This window comes from Halichoerus grypus, chromosome X, assembly GCF_964656455.1.
Source record: "Halichoerus grypus chromosome X, mHalGry1.hap1.1, whole genome shotgun sequence".
Taxonomy (NCBI): Eukaryota; Metazoa; Chordata; class Mammalia; order Carnivora; family Phocidae; genus Halichoerus; species Halichoerus grypus.
In genome coordinates, this window is record NC_135727.1 from 12,334,717 (window position 1) to 12,350,686 (window position 15,970).

Sequence of the window (15,970 nt, forward strand, 5' to 3'; positions counted from 1 at the left end):
CAAAAAGACTCTTGGCACAATTCAACCTCAAAGAAGAAAAAGATCAGGGCATACCGGATTTGTCCAGAAAGTCCACATGGAGAACACAGGTATTGAATTGCATCTTAAAGACTGGGTAGGATTTAACTGGGAAGAGAATGACAGTATCCATGGCTTGAGCATTTATTCTGTGCCAAGCACTAGGCTAGGTCCTTTTCATACATTATGTGATTGACTTCTTATCTACCCCCATGTTACAAATCAGGAAAAAGAGGCTCAGGAAGATTAAGTGACTTTCCCAAGACCAGACTGCTACAACGTTCCTTCAGGAAAATGTCACAATCATGACTTACACGGTTTTGCATAGTTGACCCCTGCTTGACTCTCCAGCCTCATATTACACCACTCACCTGCTCATTCAACACGCTCCAACCATAAATTAACCAATCTCTTTCATCACAGAATGTTCACATTTTGAGTTACTTCTCCTTTCACAAATCTGTCTTCTTTGTTTGCAAAACTTCTATGTATCTAGCAAATTTTTAAAAAAGGTACTTCTTTAAAGAGGCATCCTCTGACTGCTGATTTACATTAGGTCCCACTTATAGACATACAATTCATAGCACTTATCATAATCTATATCTAAATAATTACATACATGTTGTGCTAGAGTTCTCCAGTCCAGCAAGCTGGAAATTCAGTAAGAGGTGATATTGGAGTCTTGAGTCTGAATTCTGCAGGTTGGAAACACAGACAAGATATCTTTGTCACAATCTTGAGATTAATTCCTTCTCCTTGGGGAACCATCAGTCTTTGTCTTCTCAAGGCCTTCAGTTGATTTGATGAGGCCCACCCACACCATGGAAAGCAATCTGCTTTACTCAAGGTATACTAAGTTATATGGGTTTTTTGTTTGTTTGTTTGTTTGTTTGTTTGTTTGTTTTTAGAGAGAGAAAGAACGCACACAAGTGGCAGGGGAGGGGCAGAGGGAGAAGGAGAGAGAGAATCTTAAGCAGGCTCCATGCCCAGCATGGAGCCTGTCGTGGGGCTTGATCTCACAACCCTGAGATCATAATCTGAGCTGAAATCAAGAGTAAGATGCTTAACCAACTGAGCCACCCGGGCACCCCTACTAAGTTATATGTTAATCACATCTTCTTAAAAAAACTTCCATAGCAACATCTATACTGGTGTTTGACTGGACTGCACTATAGCCTAGCCAAGTTGACATACAAAATTGAACATCATACATGTCTATTTAAGGACTGTTGTCCCTACTTGACTGTAAGCTCCATGAGGATAGAGATCCAGGCCATATTTTTTCTTTTTTTTTTTTTTTAATTATGTTCAGTTAGCCAACATATAGTACATCATTAATTTTTTATGTAGTGTTCAATGATTCATTATTTGCATATAACACCCAGTACTCATCACAACACATGCCCTCCTTAATACCCATCACCTGGTTACCCCATCCTCCCACCTGCCTCCCTTCTGTAACCTTCAGTTTGTTTCCCAGAGTCCAGAGTCTCTCATGGTTTGTCTCCCTCTCTGATTTCTTCCCATTCAGTTTTTCCTCCCTCCCTGCTATTCCTTATGTTCCACATAGGAGTGCACCTATCCACAGTGCCTAGAACAGTGTTTGACATATAACATATGCTCAAAATTTATTTACTGCTGAATGAAAGAAATATCCCCCAAGTCTTGATGACTGGTTGATCTACCACTGGCAGCAAATGGAAAACAGCAAGTGGTAACTGACTACAGGACAGCAAGCATTTCTAGGTAGTTGGATTTAATTCTATGTAACCAACAATTATGTACTGGCTTTCATCAGCACAAAACCGCCTTAGGTATACAAGGAATACCAAAATTAATATAACAGAAGTCAAACAAAGATTATAATACAAAGATGCGTATTGCTGCACTATTTATAGCATCAAAGATTGAAAGCAATCTCTATATCCAACAACAGGGACCTGAATAAATGATTATTGGTGTTACAGTGAGCACCAATAACTAGGTTTGAAGAATTTATGTATAGCATACTTTTTCTACTATGGACTGGTAATTACTCATTCATTTATATGCAAAACTAGGTGCCATGAAGCAGCACTGGATGGCAGTTCTAGTAGATCATCATATTAGTATTTGTTGTCAGCCTGGGCTCAGTTAGAGATAACGTTGCTTCAACAGGGTGATCCCATCTTCAGATATTGATATTTACTATGTGCCAAGCACTGTTCTAGGTGTTACACATACAGTGATGAACAAAACAGATGAACAAATATTCATGCACTCATGGAGAGAAAAATAAAGCATGGATAGGGAAAATAAAATGTCTGGAATGAGGATTAACATATTAGATAGAAACATTCAAAAAAGTCTTCACAGAGAAAGTGACAATTAATTTAAAAATTTAAAGAAACGTAGGGGTGAGCTATTTGTATAGCTATAGGGGAGAATTCCATGCAGAAGGAACAGCAAGTGCAAAGATCCAAGATGGGAGCTGTCCTGGCATGTTTGAGGTGTGAGCAGGGTAAAAAAGAGGGAGAGCAATAGGACATGAGATCAGAGATGTAATGGTAGGGGTGAGGGGGAGATGAGAGGGAAACATAGTATCATGTGTGAATGTGAGAAGAAAAGTAATTTTGGAACTGATTGGAGCATGAGGTACAAGATGGTGGAGAATGTTAAATCCAAATGTAATATCTATACCTATTAAGCACAAAAGTATAAGCATACCTTGTCCCCATAAGCAACTTATCTAGACCCTAGTCAAACTAGAAAACCCTTGAAATTAGCTTATATAACATTTTAAGCCAGACTGTAGATAGTTGGACAATTCTTGTAGTAACACACCATTTTGGTAACCATGCCTAAACATATCCCACCAACACCAGAATGTCTCTCTTGCTGCCCAAGCATTATGGGAGAAATTCATCTTATTTTTATAGGTTTCATAATTGGATTCATTCAAATTAAGAAAGAATATTGACTTTGAGTTGCTGGATGAAGTGCTTCAAATATCCAAAATCAGAAAGTCTACAATATAGTCTTGCTTTCCGTAAGGAGACTGCAAATTGGGTAGACATAACCAACCTTCTTTAAGTCTACTGAGAAGGCTGGGAGTGGAGCAAAAAAGACTCTGAGAGTAGTATAAAATTCAGGATGGTAGTTACTTTGGTAGGAGGGGCATAGTGACAGGGAAGGACCATAAAGAGGGCCTGAGGGGTGCTTGATATGATTGATGCATAAATAAGTGTATTTACATTGTAAAAATTTATGGAATTGCATGCTTATGATTTGTGCACCTTTTTTTTTATTCATGCCTACTTAAAAGAAGTGTACTTAAATATACGTCAGAATGGAAACCAGGGATAGAGCTGTCAAGGTAAAGGAATGATCACAGTCAGCAAATACTGTCCCGGAGCTGGTGGAGACAGATCCAATCCTGCCCTAGGAAACCTGGCAGAGTTAAAAGAAAGTACCTCTAATATGGGCCAAAACAAAAGCCTTTCCCAGTTCTAGAGGAGGAATGTGAGGCTAAAGGTAGGATGGGAAAATAAGTAGAGGGAAGAATGAGGGTAGTTGGCTCCCTAGAATGGAAAGTGAGAATCCTACCATGAAGGGTGGTATAATAATTGCCATCCAGCCATAAGGTGATGGAGGGTAAGATGTAACCCAACTTCCTTGTTATCCCAAAGCAACACTCATGTGTCCTTGCAGTATACTTCTGAAGCACCAAAGATAACTCTATCAGAGCAGAGTTTGGCTGTATTTCTGAAGGAGTGGAGTCAATGCCTGAAAGCAGAACGTTTACCTTATATCTCTTTGGCTTATGAGAGGTCATACATTCTCAGTAGAAAACACATTCCATGTGGTGTAGAGCTCAGTGGCAATACATCAGGCACCACCATTTCTCCATACTCATAAGCACAAAGAGAACATCTCCCAGTCTATTTTTTTGGAAAGATTCAATTATTTCACTAGGGGAAGAGAGTGTCCATCATATGACTTCCTGCTCCGGATAGGTACAAAATGATAAGCTGCAGGACTGCCTACTCACCCACAAGGCCATCAAATCGCATACAGACAACTATCAAACCATTGAACTAAGTATAATATTTGGATCTGGAACTTGAACATATTGCCCACCTGTCCATAAAAAATTATGACTGGTTTCATAATACTTCACATCCCTGTTTACCTCTCTCACCTAGACTTTCCTCCCTATACTCCTTTCTATATTTCTTAATCTGACTCAGTCTCCTGCCTGTCCTTTCTAAATTCTTGGGAACTTGTTTCCTATTTAATCTATTCTCTTATATCTTCAACCCCTTCCTAGAACCATCTCTCCATCCCCTTACCTTTATTGAGACCTGGCTGTCCCATGAGAACATGCAGCTGTCAAAGGTGAATATTTTTCTCTCATAATCCTAGAATCCAGAGCCATGCGCAGACTTAGTCCTCACTGCTACTTCAAAATCATGTCTTTTCTTCAAAATCCCAAGCTCCATTAAAGCCCAGGGCATCAGACAAAACCACCTGCTACCCTTCCTAGTTGCTGCCAACTACTGACCTCTCAGTGCCTCTTTTTCATTCATTAAAGACTTGGGCTATGGTTCATTGACACCATTTCCAACTCTGCCAGTCATAATGTTTAGTGATGTCAATAACCACATACATGGAATGTCCAATACTGTATATTCACAGCTTCTTAACTTTCTCCAGTTCTTTTCTCCCTCCACCTCACCTAAGTCACTTACTCTCATGTACACATACTCAAGTTTAGCATTATAAATAACTGCACCACTTCTGAAATTTTGATTTCAACCTCTCATCTTCCTCCTGTACCCCCACTCCAACAATTTTTCAACCAACTTACAGTCTCCAATCCATTGACCCCATTGCATTTTCAAGTCCCATCACCATTTTTACATCCTCCTTTCTTTATCCAAATTAGATTCCATTATCACTCTCTTTCTTAGACCCTAGCCCTTCTATCCCTCTAAGCAAGGAGTAAAATCTCAACCTCAGTTGAACACAAAAATATCACTTCCTCACATGTAAAACTTAACAGCTGAATATTGCTTGGGAAAATTCTCTTTAAATCCATTGTCATAAGCCTCACATGGGCAATCTACAGTGCCCAGCAATCCTACATTTCCCTAGCAAATTTGCTTTCACCATATCCATTTTGTACCTTTCCTTCTTTCCTCAAACCTACTATAGCCTCACTCACATACTCTCAGCAGATAGCTTCACCTTATTCTTCTTTGAGAAATTAGAAGTAACTGACTTGAATTTCTAATCTTCTTCTTAAGGTAACCAATGATCCCCATGCTTCCAAATCCAGTGGACCCTTCTTTGTTTCTGTCTTAAACACTCCTTCTTTAAACCCTCTCATCTCTCAACACTCAAGACATTACACTCTTCTGATTTTCTTCACACCCAACTGGCCAAACCTCAGTATCATCTTCCTTTTCTTGGCCTTTCATTGTTGAAGAGCCCCAGTATTGAGGAGCACTCTCCTCTAAAACTACTTTATCTCTAAAACAAATCTCACCCAAGCATATGGCTTTAATTATCATCCATATACCAAATTTATAGCTTCAGCTTTGACCTTTTCTATGAACTTCAGATTGCTTTATTCTTAATATCTCCACACAGTTCTCTATTACAATTTAAATTCAATATAACCCAAGACCCTGATTTTTCACTCCAAAATTAATGCTTACTCATTCCTCAGTCTTTGTGTTCTAGTAAATGGCACTACCATCCATCCAGTTGCTCAAACCAAGAATCAAGAGACCATCCTTGATTCTTTCCATTCTCTAATCATTTATATCCAATCCAACAAGTTTTGTTAATTTACCTTCAAAATATATCCCTGAACCCATGCACTTCTCTCCATCCTTACTGCTGTCACGATAATGCAAATCACTATTAGTCCTCACCAGCTTGCTTTCACTCTTGCCCCTCACACCTGAGTCTAATCACCAAACAGTTAATTCCCAAACATAAATCAGATCATATCATTCTCCTGCTTAAATCCCCTCAGTGGTTTCCCATCACATTCAGAGTACAGTTCCCAGTCTTTCTCATGGGTTACATGGTCTCAGAGGATCTGCCCCTGCTAGTTTTCCAATCTTGCCTTATCCCTCTCTTCTCATTTTAACTACGCTGGCCTCCTTTTTGTTCCTCAAAGCAGCAAAGTTCTTTCTTACCTCAGGAATCTTTGTGCTTGCTGATTCCTCTACCTGGAGTGTTCTTTTCTCAGCTTTTCATGTGACTGGCCTTTTTCTGATCATTTAAATCTCAGGACAAATGTCATGTATTCAGAGAGGTCTTTCCTGAGAAGTCTTTCCACCCCTCTTCCCCACCACACTCTAATACACCACCCTGTTCATTCTTTCATATCAAAACAACCTGTAATTATGTTTTTGTTTGTTTGTTTGTTTATTGGGTTATTTTCTTATAATCCATCTAGAATACAAGCTTTTAGAAGGCCTATCTTGTCTTTCACATTGTGGGCATATGGAGCACATTGACTATATGGTCCAATGAGTTGTAAGGAGTATGCCCCAACAAGAGACAACTTAACTGGAAAAAATGACAATTCCAACTTTTCTCCTCCTAATAGGGTCGCTAGAAACATTGCCTAGAGGTATCTGCCACCCAAGTCTCATACTATCCTCTGCTTCACTATGCAGAAAACAAGTCTAATAATGAAACTAACTTGAAAGGATATTTTGTTGCTGCATATATCTAGAACCAAAAAACTACTCTTCAATTCCATTAAGCAAATATTTATTCAGTGCCCACACTGGTTCCGAACCCCTTCCCTCAACATATGTGATACAGTGATCAATAAGACAGGGACCCTGTCCTCAAGAAACACACAGCCTGGTGGGCAAGGGAGGGAGAAGCTGTAAAACCAAAATATCTCTACTACAACTCCTTTATAAAGGAGTGAGAAATGCTGTCCTAAAGGTGCAAAAGGAAGACAGAACACAAAATAGTAGGATCTGTGAAGGCTTTTTCCAAAAAGAGACATACTTGGACTACTATTTGAAGCCAAGATCACTGAAACAAAGACATAAATCATACACAAACTAACCCAGAGTGCATCTGGAGGTTTCCTGAATGGAAATGGAAACACACTAACTGAGGCATTTTCTATACCTGTTAGCAAGATCAAGTCCAACCCTGGGGTCCCTAGACTCTGTTTGAAAGCTTCATGCATCAGAAGCACTTCTGTGTCCTTGAACTTTCTTTGCAGTCAGAACCACAGAGTGTCGGGGCAGGGGAATAACTTAGTGGAAATCATTTATCTGCTCAGCTATCAAAGAATCAGGTACTCACCGTGTCGTGTCTAAAGGGTCAAGATGTCAGAAAAAGTACAACTCCCTGATGTGCAATTGATTACATAAAAGCAAGAGAACAGTTTGTCAGAAACTTCTATTCTAACTCTTGCAAACCAGTAGGACAATATATAAAACTACCACATAATATAGACTGGTCCTAGCACTTACAGAAGAGGCCAGGGCTTCCCCAACTCATAAATCAGGATTTCTAAATAGATCAGTGATTCTTAGAGCATTGAATGAAAACTCATAGGTACTTGTAAGCTTAGGTAGAATCTTCTATTGTCTGAATTTTAGTTTTCCCATATGTAAAAAGAAGTTAATAATACCAAAATCTGTGAGTTATTCCAAGCATCAAATGAAATAATAGATGTTCTGCAATATCAGTTGATGTATTTACAAGTACAATATTACTTGCATGCCACACTACCTTCTGAAAAAATTGCCAGTTTTTCTCTTCAATTCAGGGGATGGACTTTACTATTGACTCCTGCCTCAGTGAAGAACATCAATGGTTTTACCCTCATTCCATCAACGCAATGGAACCTCCTCCAAGAAATGTTGGAGTCCCTTTGAATAATCAGTCTCATCACTCAGTAAGTAATTTCTAGAAACCCTATCAATGTATCATTGAAAAATGATCCCAGAACCCTTAATAAAATATTTTTTTACTTAAAAATAAAAGTAAGACCTAGCCAGTGCAATAAGGCAAGAAAAAGTAATAAAATGCATACATATTGGAGAGGAAAAAATAAAACTATCTCTATTCACAGATGACTTGAATGTCTCCACAGAAAATCCCAAGGAATCTAAATATACACAAAAACCCTAGAACTAAGTGAGTTCAGCAATGTTGTGGGATACAAAGTGATGTAAGGACAATATACAAAAGTCAATTGCATTCTTATATACCAGCAAAGAAAAACTGGAAATTAAAATTTGAAATAAAAAATACCATTTGCAATAGCACTAAAATGTGAAGTATTTAGATATGAATCTATCAAAATACATTCATGATCTGTACATAGAAATCTACAAGGCACTGATGAAAGAAATTTTTTTTTTAATATTTTTATTTATTTATTTGAGAGAGAGAATGAGAGAGAGAGAGCATGAGAGGGGGAGGGTCAGAGGAAGAAGCAGACTCCCTGCCAAGCAGGGAGCCCGATGTGGGACTCGATCCCGGGACTCCAGGATCATGACCTGAGCCGAAGGCAGTCGCTTAACCAACTGAGCCACCCAGGCGTCCCTGAAAGAAATTTTTAAAAAGCTATATAAGTAGATACGTATTCCATATTCATGGATTAGAAGACTCAATATTGTTAAGATGTTGATTCTTCCTCACTTCCTCTATAGACTCAATGCAAACCCATTCAATTCCCAATAAAAATTTTGTAGCTATTGACAAGCCGACTATAAGATTTATGTGGCAATATAAAGGATTTGGAGCAGCCAAAACAACTTTGAACAAGAACAAAGTTGTAAGGTGTACTGCCTGATATTATGGTTTTTTATAAAACTATATTAAGCAATACAGCATGGCATTGGCATAATAATAGACAGGTAGTTCAATGGAAGAAAACAGAGTCCAGAAATAAACCCATACATATACGGACAACTAATTTTTAACAAATACACAAAGGCAATACTGCTGTGACGGAATGTTTTTTTTTTTCCATAAATGGCACTGGAACAATTGGATATCCAAGTGCAAAAAAGTTAAAAATAAATAAATAAATAAATCTATATCTCACACCATATACAAAATTTAATTCAATATGAAACATAGACCTAAATGTAAATTTTAAACTATGAAACTTCTAGACCAAAGCATGGAAAAAAATCTTTGTGAGCCTAGGTTAGACAAGAATTTCTTAGATATGATACCGAAACACCAAATTCACAAAAAATAAATTGATAAATTGGACTTCAATAAAATTTTAAAAATCTTCTCTTAAATGTGAAGAAGAAGAAAAATCTTCTCTTAAATGGTTAAGAAAATGTTAAGCCAAAGCCTGGGAGAAAATACTGGAAAATCACATATCTAATCAAAGACATATATCCAGTATATAGAGAGAATTTTCAAAACTCAACAATAAGAAAGCTAATAATCCAATAAAAATAGGTTAAAAAATTTGAACAGACATATCAACAAATAAGAGTCAAAAATGGCCAATAAGCACATAAAAAGATGCTCAACGTGGTAATTTGGAAAACACAGATTAAAACCACAATGTTACACCATTACACACCTAACAAATGGCTGAAATTAAAAGGCTGACCATACAAAGTGTTGGTGAGTGTACACTAATCTTTCCACTCTCCCATTCCCGCTATCACTCTAGGTCAAATTCTTATGAATGCTTGTCTTTACTGTTCAAATAGTTTCCCAACAGGTCTCCCCATTTTTACTACTGCCACCCTCCAGTTGTTCACACTGCAAACAGTGTGCTGTGATCTGAATGTTTGTGTCCCCCCCAAAATTTATATGTTGAAATCCTAATGTCCAATGTGATGGTATTAATAGGTGTAGCCTTTGGGGGGTGATTAGGTCATGTGAACAGAGCCCTCATGAATGAGACTAATGCCCTTATAAAATTATGAGACCCAAGAGAGCTCTCTTGCCCCTTTTCACCATGTAAGGAGATGTCTGTGTGTCTGTGACCCAGAAGAGGACTTTCATCCAACTGTGCTGCTGCCCTAATCTCAGACTTCCAGCCTCCAGAACTGTGAGAAATAAATTTGTTATTTATAAGCTATCCAGTGTGGTATTTTGTTATAGTAGCCTGAACAAACTAAAACAGAAAATTGGTACTGGAAGTGAGGTTGCTGCTATAACAAATAGCTAAAATGAGGAAACAACTTTGGAACTGGGCAATGGGCAGGGGCTGGAAGAGTTTGGAGGTACATTCTAGAAAAAAATCTACATTTCAGTGAATAGACTGTTTAGGGCAATTCTCACTGAAGACTCAGAAGGAGAAGAGAAAGAATAGAGAAAGCCTCAATCTTTTCTTTTTCTGTTTTCTTCAATTGTTTTTTTCTTTTCTTTTCTTTTCTTTTAAATTGAAGTATAGTTGATGCACAATGTTACATTAGTTTCAGTGCACAACATAGTGATGTGGCAAGTTTATATGTTATGCTATGCTCTCCACAAGTGTAGCTACCATTTGTCACCATACAACGCTATTACAATACCAATGACTATATTCCCTATGCTGTACCTTTCATCCCCATGACTTATTTATTCCGTAACTGGAAGGATGCCCCTCCCACTCCTCTTCACTCATTGTGCCAATCCCCCACCCCCACCCCTGGCCCTTCTGGCAATCATCAATTTGTTCTCTGTGTTTATGGGTCTGTTTCTGGAGAAAGCCTCAATCTTCTCCTGTGCCTTCTCTCTTCTTGCTTGTATCTTATGCCTCCTTCCGCTTGTGTATCTTATATATCCCGTCAGACAAAACCACATGTTATATTTCCTGAGCACATTATTTTATTTCAGACTGCTGTGCCCTTTACAAATCTCTTCTTTTTACATGGAATGTCTTCTCTTATCCTGGCCAACTTGTAACCATTTGTCAAGATTCTGCAACAACATCACTTCTGTGATGCCATCCTCCAAGCATCATGTCTTCTGTGTTCTCATAACACTTTATGTTTCATCAGTCTCTAAAAACTCTCTTGGTGTATTATAAGAACTAATTTACATCTGCCTCTTCTATGCTGTGAGCCCTTTAATGGTATGAATTGTGACTTTATATATTTAGTACTACCATAGCACTTAATTCATGGTAGGTGCTCAGTAAATGTTTGAGAAAGATGAAATATTCTTAAACATAATTTAATTTATATCTACTCTAAAGCATTCTTTCTTTTTTATGCCTAAGCTGTCCTTAGTGTGGGAATGATTTGCAATTTAGAGAGACACTTGCCTGAAGTACAAGTTTAATTCTTTTTTTTTTTTTTTTTTTTTTTGTCTACAAATAGGAGAGGATCATTAAATGTCATCTGGGGACTTCCACACTCCCTGGGCCTTTGTACCAAGCAAGATGGTCCTTTTCAAAAATTGCAAATTTAATGAAAACAAATGAGCTCTCAGATCTGGAAGAGATTCCTGACTTTAGGCTCCTTCACAGGAGGTGAAAGGCAAGTCAGTGATTGTTTCAAGGTAAAGTTTTTGGATTTTTGGTTTTCCTTCACTTTCTTTTTGCCTAAATTGCTTTTCTTTTTGATGCTCACTGGTATCAATACAGGCAGGTTCACACAGGTAAAAATTGAAGTTTAAACCATCTTTTTCTTATTTGTGTGTGTTGGTAGAGTCCTGGTTTTCAGTTCCTTTTGCTGCCTGTTTTGAATGTATCAGCCATTTACAAAATGTCTGAACATTCATGTGGAGGAAGTTACATAAGAAGGGAGGCTGGATACTGGAAATCCAAGAAATTTTTTTGGACTCAGCATGATGTTATAAAATATTTATAGCTTCACTGTAGTCCTGAACTGATGATCGTTTTTTCCATCGATTTCTGAGGGGTTTTGTCATAGTCATATATTACCTTCAAACAACTACCTTAATAGTCCTCCAAGGAGATTAACCTTACTCTCCTTAACATGTTTGTAGAGTTGTTCACAGCTTCATGATCTGTGTTTTTAACATGAATCTGGCCCCTGGAGCATTGCATTTTCGATTTTCTTGCTGCAATGGATGATTCTCTCAGAAGTTTATATTATTAACTTAATTGTTCCCAGCCCCATTGGGAGCTTCATTTTTGTGGGGAATGGTTACAAGAAGTGTGGCCCAACCTTAAACCAATTAGGCAATAAATAAGTAACCTCTGCCCAAACTTGCCATTTCTTGCAGACTTCTCAGGGACACTTAAAATTCTTTGAAACACACATGAGAGTTGAACTTTAGATATGTCAAGATTTTGGGGGGCAGAAAGTCAGTTTATTTGTTCCCAGCAGTCCTGATATGGGTAGAAAACTAGGACTAGGGGCAGAATTAAGAGTGAAATAAACTTTGGCTCAGTGTCAGAATATGTATTCTAATAGTCAAACTGGATGAGACCTAGTACTCTTTCTTACTGAGACCCAGTATGCTTTCTTAAGAATAATGACAACTCCATAATTTTCACCTAGAAGAGATTTAGAGATGGCACTCTAGTCACAAGTGGATCCTAAGGAATTAGATTGGAAGCTACTTTTGCATAGCAATTTATATAAGATTGTGAAAATATCATTTGCCCATATCAATGAATAGAGGAAAAGTGATAAATGTTTGGGGGGAAGTGAAAGGGCCCCGAGCCACTTCCACTGCTGCTGCTCAGGGAAGAGGTAGTGCATTCTCTATAATGGAAAATGTTTAACTTCTTGGTGCAATTATTGGAGAAAGAATACTTGCTTAGAATAGATTCTATTTTTCTCTGTTTCCATGAATTGACTTTTTTAGAAAGCAATTTGATCTCTGTCACTTTGTGATATAAATTCTAGTGTAATTCTTGGATAATTCTGCTATTTTAAGGAGGAATAGATGTGGCATTTCACTTTCTGGTGGTTGTAAATATACACACACAAAAAAATGATAAGGTAGATAAGCAGGAAGTTTTGGTCCTATCTTATATAAGGAAAAATGGAAGGTTGCTAACTAACTTTAATATTTAGCACAGGTAATACTTTATAAGAGGAGGAAGCAAAGTTTAAGGTGGCCTCAAGTTTCATGTTTGACATACTGGTAGACCCAACTAAGGTACTGATCCCTTTTTCCATTTTTCTTCCACCAGCTAACTTTGATACCTATAAAGAGGTGAGTTTATAGATTTATAGGTAGAGTTCTGGAATTTTAACTATCTAAACAATGCCTGAAGTTAAAAACAATTTCTATTTCTACTTTGTTAAGTTTTTTATTTTACTGGTTTATTCATCAGTTTCATACATACACATATACACACACATATGCCCATACTCATATATACACATGTACACACTTACCCTCCCATATCAAAACTTTACAGTTACTGTAGGCTGGAAAAGAGCTAAAGAATGACCAACAAGGCAGCAGGCAAGATGAGTTTTAGCTGAGAACACCAGGTTTGCTTCTTTTTTTAATTGAAGTATAGTTGACACACAATGTCACATTAGTTTCAAGTGTACAACATAGTGATTCAACAAGTTTATACATTATGCCGTGCTCATCACAAATGTAGCTACCATCCGTCACCATACAATGTTATTACAGTATCATTAACCATATTCCCTATGCTGTACCTTTTATTACTGGGAATTATTCATTTCATAAATGGAAGACAGTATCTACCACTCCCTTTCACCCATTTTGCCCACCCACCCCCCAATCCTCCCCTCTGGCAACCATCAGTTTGTGCTCTGTGTTTATGGGTCTGTTTCTGCTTTGTGCTTGTTTAGTCATTTGTTTTGTTTTTTAGATTCCACATATAAGTAAAATCATACGGCATTTGTCTTTCTCTTTCTGACTTATTTCACTTAGCTTAATACCCTCTAGACCCATCCATGTTGTCACAAACGGCAAGATCTCATCCTTTTTATGACTGAATATTATTCCATTTTATATATATATCATATATGTATGTAATATATATGATACATATATATATCACCTCTTCTTTATTTATCAATGGACAATTGGGCTGCTTCCCTAATTTGACTTTGGAAATAATGCTGCAATAAACATAGGGGTGCATATATTTTTTTGAATTAGTGTTTTCATATTCTTTGGATAAATACCCAGTAGTGGAACTAATGGATCATATGGTAGATATATTTCCATTTTTTTGAGGAAACTCCATACCGTTTTTCAGAATGGCTACACCAGTTTGCATTCCCTCCAACAGTGCACAAGGATTCCTTTTTCTCCTCATCCTCATCAACACTTGTTGTTTCTTGTGTTGTTGATTTTAGCCATTCTGACAGGTGTGAGATGATATCTCATCGCAGTTTTGATTTGCATTTCCCTGATGATGAATTATGTTGAGCATCTTTTCATGTGTCTGTTGGCCATCTGGATGCCTTCTTTGGAGAAATGTCTGTTCATGTCTTCTGTTCATTTTTAATTGGATTGTTTTGGGGGTTTTTTGGTGTGTTGAGTTGTCTAAGTTTTTTATATATTTTGGATACTAACCCTTTATTGGATATGTCATTTGCAAATATCTTCTCCCATTCCATAGGTTGCCTTTTAGTTTTGTTGGTTGTTTCCTTTGCTGTGCAGGAAGTCTTTATTTTGATATAGTCCCAATAGTTTATTTTTGCTTTTGTTTCCCTTGCCTCTGGAAACATATCTAGAAAAAGGTTGTTAGAGCCAATATCAGAGAAATTACTGCCTGTGCTCTCTATGATTTTTATGGTTTCAGGTCTCATGTTTAGGTCTTTAATCCATTTTGAGTTTATTTTTGTGTATGGTGTAAGAAACTGATCCAGTTTCATTCTTTTGCATGTAGTTGTCCAGTTTTCCCAATACCGTTTGTTGAAGAGACTTTTTCCCATTGGATATTCTTTCTTGCTGTGTTGAAGATTAATTGACCATATAATTGTGGGTTTATTTCTGGATTTTCTATTCTGTCCTATTGATCTATGTGTTTATTTTTGTGCTAGTGCCATACTGTTTTGATTACTACAGCTTTGTAGTACATCTTGAAATCTGGAATTGTGATACCTCCAGTTTTGTTCTTTTTTCAAGATTTCTTTGTATATTTGGGGTCTTCTGTGGTTCCATACATGTTTTAGGATCATTTGTTCTAGTTTTGTGAAAAATGCTGTTGGTATTTTGATAGGACTTGCAATAAGTGTGTAGATTGCTTTGGGTAGTATAGATATTTTGAAAATATTTGTTCTTCCAATCCATGAGCATGGAATATCCTTCCATTTATTTGTGTCCTCTTCAATTTCTTTCATCAGCGCTTTATAGTTTTTAGAGTACAGGTCTTTCACCTCCTTGGTTAAGTTTATTCCTAGGTATCTTACTATTTTTGGTGCAATTGTAAATGAGATTGTATTCTTAATTTTTCCTTGTGCTATTTTATTATTAGTGTATAGAAATGCAACAAATTTCTGCATATTGATTTTGTATCCTGAGAACTTACTGAATACATTTATCAATTCTAGTAGCTTTTTGGTGGAGTCTTTAGGGTTTTCTATATATAATATCATGTCATCTGCAAATAAGGAAAGTTTTACTTCTTCCTTACCAATTTGGATGCCTTTTATTTCTTTTTCTTGTCTGATTGCTGTGGCTAGGACTTCCAGTAATGTGTTGAAAGAAGTGGTGAGATTGGACATCCTTTTTTTGTTCCTGATCTTAGGAGAAAAGCTCTCAGTTTTTCACCATTGAGAATGATGTTAGCAGTGGGTTTTCCATATATGGCTTTTATTATGTTGAGATATGTTCCCCCTAAACTTACTTTGCTGAGGGTAGATTTTTATCATGAATGGATGTTTTACTTTGTCACATGCTTTTTCTGCTTCTACGGAAATGATCATATGGTTTGTATCCTTTCTCTTATTGATATGATATATCACATTGATTGATTTGTAAAAACTGAACCATCCTTGCAGCCCAGGAATAAATCCCACTTGATTTTGGTGAATGATTTTTTTAA

The 15,970-nt window shown here is 37.1% G+C and overlaps 1 long non-coding RNA gene across 1 annotated transcript in view; it reads left to right on the forward strand.

Moving 5' to 3' along the window:
- LOC144380443 (uncharacterized) overlaps nt 1–15,970 on the forward strand; it is a 346,143-nt gene that overhangs the window by 311,002 nt on the left and 19,171 nt on the right. The window contains exons 6-7 of the long non-coding RNA XR_013444596.1: nt 7,817–7,945; nt 11,334–11,514. This is a non-coding gene — a long non-coding RNA (uncharacterized LOC144380443). The remainder of the gene's footprint in view (nt 1–7,816; nt 7,946–11,333; nt 11,515–15,970) is intronic.